The sequence below is a fragment of the Rhea pennata genome, unplaced genomic scaffold (assembly GCF_028389875.1).
Source record: "Rhea pennata isolate bPtePen1 unplaced genomic scaffold, bPtePen1.pri scaffold_26, whole genome shotgun sequence".
Taxonomy (NCBI): domain Eukaryota; kingdom Metazoa; phylum Chordata; class Aves; order Rheiformes; family Rheidae; genus Rhea; species Rhea pennata.
Genome location: NW_026907677.1, coordinates 261152 through 266078, shown reverse-complemented (window position 1 = coordinate 266078; position 4927 = coordinate 261152). Strand labels below are relative to the sequence as shown.

The following is a 4927-nucleotide window of genomic DNA, read 5'->3' as shown; positions in this document are numbered from 1 at the left end:
GCTCATCTAGCCCACACTTCTTGCCTATGAGGATGCTATGGGAGACAGTGTTTAAAAGCTTACTGAAGTCAAGGGAGACAACCTCCACTGCTCTCCCGCTCTCTCCCCAGCCACTCGTTCCATCATGGAAGGCTAGGGGTGGATGAACAGTGAGTCCAGAGCTTATGGGTGAGGATGACTAGGCAGGCTAACATGGCAGACACTGCTGTAGGTGTTTACAACAAGCCACCAGCTCAGGAAGAGGAAGTTGATGAGGCTTTTGATGGACAGCAGGAAGCAGCCTCCCAATCAGAGACCCAGGCTCACCCAGGGGACTTCCACCACCCTTATATCTGCTGGGAAGACAACACAGCGAGGCACAAAAGTCCTTGCTGGAGATGCTGGGGACTGAACCCAGGACCTCCTGCATGCAAAGCAGGCGCTCTTCCACTGAGCTACATCCCCTTACACATGGCATATGTTGTTGGGGGCTGATCTTTAGGGTGCCCTCTCCTCCCATGCCATGTCCCTGACAAGCACAGCACCCTTGTGCCCTGCTGCCCTCAGACCCTCCCCAGAAAACTCCATTCAGACCCTCGTGCCAGGCCGCGGGGGAAGCTGGCCTTGCCTCTGCACTGGGACTGCTCCTGCACAGGACCACCCCACAGAGCGCTGCCCCTGCAGCATCTCTGCAGCTAATTGGGTCAGGAGGAGAGTGTCACTGTATATGCTGCTGCCAGGCTCTGGCCCTGCCAGGGGAGGCTCGATGGAGAGGAGCAAGCCCCTTCCCTGAGTCACCTCTGCCAGCGCAGGCAGCACTCCTGTGTGCGTCACCTGTGTCCACGAGGGCAGCAGCAGGAGGGAGTGGTGTGAGGGAAATGCCCTCCCCAGGGGGATGTGCCCACAGCTCCGATTGCCCCCAGGGTGTGGGGTGGAGGGAGCAGGGGAGCAGGCAGAGCTGGTGCTGGGCAGGGAGCTGCCCAGAGCCCCTCAGCCAGGCTCCAGGCCTCCCCCTGCACCACGCTGTCCACCAGCACCCGGCCATGGGCAAAGGGCAGCGTCCCCCTGCCTGGGGCTGGGTACGGGGTTGCGCTCAGGGACATTCCCATTCTTGCAGCACCAGGACAGTGCTGACACTGGAGTCCCCGGCACAGCCCCAGGTGGGGGGTTTCTGTGGGCCAACCGGCAGTGCATTTGGCTGTTAACTGAAAGGTTGTTGGTGGAGCCCACCCAGGGACAGTGGAACAGGGAATGGAGCCTGGGGTTGCTGATTTGATTCCCAATGGAATTACAGTATAATGTCCTTGTAATACCTCTTGTAATACCTCTGCAGGAAAGCAAAATTGGACCCCCACGGGAACACCGGCGCTCTGTTGGAATGATGCTGTGGAAACCCTCCAAGAGCTAACAAGACTCAAGGACAAGGGAGAGAGGATCTTGGAAAACAGTATTGCAAAGGACAACCGGCTCCAGCCAAATAACCGTGAGGAAACCACAACACTTTGAAGAACGTCAGGAACAGAGAGGACAAAAACAGCAGAATAACCCAGAGGAACTTACAAGTTCATTAGGGCCTATTAACCTATTAAAGTGCACCCCTCAAAATGAATAATGAGATGATAATGACATGATAATGATGTTACCACCTTCTTCTCTGCTTCCTATGCTAATTAACACGGATGTTAAAGCACAAGCACAGAGCAAGAATGTGATGTGATAAAACTGTAACCAACAGAAAAATCTGTATAAAGTACTTCCTGAAAAGTGTTTATAGATAAAGAATGAGAAAGGGAAAAGGTGTGCTAGCTTTGTGGATCTACCACCAAGCACCCATCCCTGTGCAGAAATGAACAAGTATTTTGATCCTGCGCGTCTATTGGTTAGTTGCACACTCGGTAAAAGAACCCAATTTGGGACAACACTGATACAGCCCCAAACAAGCCACCATGCCTCTGGGTCAACATGCCCTGTCTGTGCTCCTTTTCCCATGGAACAGTCTGGCTCGCTTGCATCCCCTACCTCCTCAAAATCTGCTGCATTTTCCCATGCAGTAGGTGTGTCCTCTGACACTTTGTTTCTGTGTACGATCTGGTCGACACAGTTTTCAGTTTAAAGCCTGTTTGCATGTGTTCATACATGTCTGTCTGCATGGATACATAGTTATTAGTTACATGGCAGCCTATTCCACCTGGCTCTGTATTCTCTTCCAAACTTCCTTTTCACCAGCACCCAACAAGCCCAGAGGACAGCACCAGCTATCATTTAGGTTCCACATTGCCAGGTATGCTGGGAGGCTGCTGGAGACTCCCTGGGAGCTCCATTTACAACAGTCTTACAGATAGTCCAGCACATGCACCAGGTTTTTGGCTTGTGCATTTCTGAGGGATGCGGACATGTATTTTTGAGTTTCATTTCATTTGCCCTCTCCAGGTTCCTTTTCACTTCTGTGCCCTTCAAGCACCCGACTGCTGTGCTTTCCCCAACAAACTGGATACTAGTATCACAAGGACACAACACCTGAATCTCTGAAGAGCTGCTTCTGTAGAACTGAAAACATTTATGGCTGCTGAGTCAAGACACTCACTTGGAGGCAGCCTTCCCCCACCTCCTGCACACACCGACTTAGTAGACAGATGTGTATCTTTGCCTAGAGGAATAAATCTGGTAATTTCAACAGAGTTTTTTATAGCCTGAGCCCCTCAGCTCCATGTGTCAACAGCCCCCAACCTGCCACCATGACAAGAGGAAAAAAAAAGAAAGAAAGAAAGAAAAAGAGCTCCAGTGCTGTGCTTCAGGAGCTGGGCTAGATTATCACCACACACATTTCCTCTCCCTGAGCCCTGAATCTTGGTGCTGCACTCCAGAGGCAGACTCTAGCACCTTCACTGCCTTTTGCCATCCTGATCCTGGCACACCAGAAGGAAATGAAGCCCTTGAGGTGGAAGGCTCAGAGAATTGATGTAATTCTATGAATTCTTTGCAGTAATAGGGAACCTAATGTCCTGCATGGAAGACAAAAGTTTCTTTTCCCTTCTTATTCTCCATTTCCTGCATTTTTCCCATAGTGAGACAGCAGAAAATCTTGCTCTTCCAGCAGGGTTCCCTACTTCTACATGCCTGCTTTCTGCACCTTTTCAACACCCTCTGTCTTCCCTGTCTACATCTTCACACACACCCCAGTTCCTCTCCTTTCCTCCAGCAGCATGCTAAGATTGAGAATGCCTAAGTGGGGATGGAAAAAATAAAATAAAATAACAAGATGCAAGCATGAACAGCAGCGGGATGGCAAAGGAGGTGGTATATGAAAATGTTTGCAAACCATGTCAGACACACAGAACAACTTGTGTCCTTCCAAATCTGCAAAGTGGAAATGATCTACCAAGTGAAGCAATTCTGAATGCTTGTGGAATTTGGTACCTCTGGTTCTGCATGTTGCCAGGGACACCTGGCTGCAAGAAGCACTTGGGAGAGGGCCAAGCCTTGCAAGAGGCAGCCTCAGCTGGACCTGAGCCCTGGCAGGAGCAGAAGAGAGTAAGGCAGGTGTCTTGATGATGCTGTGCTTCTTCTGCTAGCCAGGCTGGCTGGGCAGAGGCTTTGTTGGTGTGGGGCAAGAGATGGGCAGTGGCAGCTGCCTTGGGCACCTCCAGGCATGTGCCTGCAGGCTGCCAGGCCGAGCATGCAGCCAGCCTGCTGGCAGGCAGAAACCTCCTGCTCTTTGCCAGCGCTTCCCACCTGCTTCTCGGCAGCTCCATGAAGTCAGGCAGAGGCTTTCAAGGCCACCGTCATAGCTCAGCTCTGCACCTTTGCCAGGGCATGTGCAGAAGCTCATGAGCCCTATGCATCGGGCAGCCAAGGCAGCCTGTGCCTCTGGTGGGAGCAAGCTGGGGTCCTTGCTGCTGGGGTGGGTGGAAGGGAAAGGAGCCGCCAGCCTGCACAAGAGCCCGAGACTCCAAAGCTGATGGAGAGAGCAGCAGGCCTGCAAGGGAGCTCAGAAAGTGCCTTCCCCAACTCCCTGCCCACCCACAGCACCAGCAGCAAGGGGGTCTGTTCTCCACTGCCCCAGGCACCTGCCAAGACGCAGATGCCCCACGACACTGCCCCACTGCCAGGAGGCATCTCTGGAGCAGAACTGAATGCACAGGGCTGCGGTGGGGCTGTGGGTTAACACTCTCCTGAGGACACGTCACCTTCCGACCCTCGACTGCCTCTGGGGAGGTGTCTTGAGGGGCTCAAGTGCCCTCCAGCAGGGCACAGCTCTCCCACAGCTGCTTTGCTGCAATACCTGAGAGCCTGGCTCTGGCCATGGTCCTCAGGAGGCTCTGCACATCCTGCTCCTCATGGTGCCCACAGCCAGGCTGGGCTCAGAGTGCAGCTGGGGACCTGCCCAGGGAAAGCGGGGCTGTCAGCAGGGGCACCGGGATGCTGGCTGCCTCCTGCCTCCAGCCTGGAGCCCCCACAAGCCCTGCTGCACCCGTGGTGTCTGCTCATAGCTGGGACAGTGCTAAGAAACGGTGACTGCAGCCGGAACCGAGCTGTGGAGCTGCCAGGAGAAGGGGCGCAAGAGCCGGAGGCTGCCGGGGGCCGGAGGCGGCCCAGGCTGGGCTGGGCCTTCCCCAGCCGCTGCTGCCACACAGCCGAGCCGTGGCGGCTCTGGCTGCCCCCGTGCGCACGGCCGCTCGCTCTGTCCAGCCCGCGGCCCTCGGCCCCGGTGCGGCAGCTCCCGGCGCTGCGGCTAAAGGCTCCGGGCGGCCCCGGGCCGGGAGACGCTGCCCCGCGGCAGCAGCCGCCTCTCGCCCCCTCCCCGCCCGCAGGGCCCGGGCAGCCCCGCCCCCGCCCCGCCCCTCACTGCCCTCCTCTGGGCCACTGCGCATGCTCTGCCCTGCCCGGCCCCGCCCCTCCCTCTCTGCCACGCCCCTCCCCTCCCCTCGGGGCCCCTCCCCTCGGCTCC

General features: G+C 55.9%; 1 non-coding gene across 1 annotated transcript; it reads right to left on the bottom strand.

The window, feature by feature from the left end:
• Positions 1 to 372: 372 nt before the first annotated feature.
• On the bottom strand, positions 373 to 444 carry TRNAA-UGC (transfer RNA alanine (anticodon UGC)). The gene has a single exon. It is a non-coding gene; the product is annotated as a tRNA-Ala (tRNA).
• Positions 445 to 4927: the final 4483 nt, after the last annotated feature.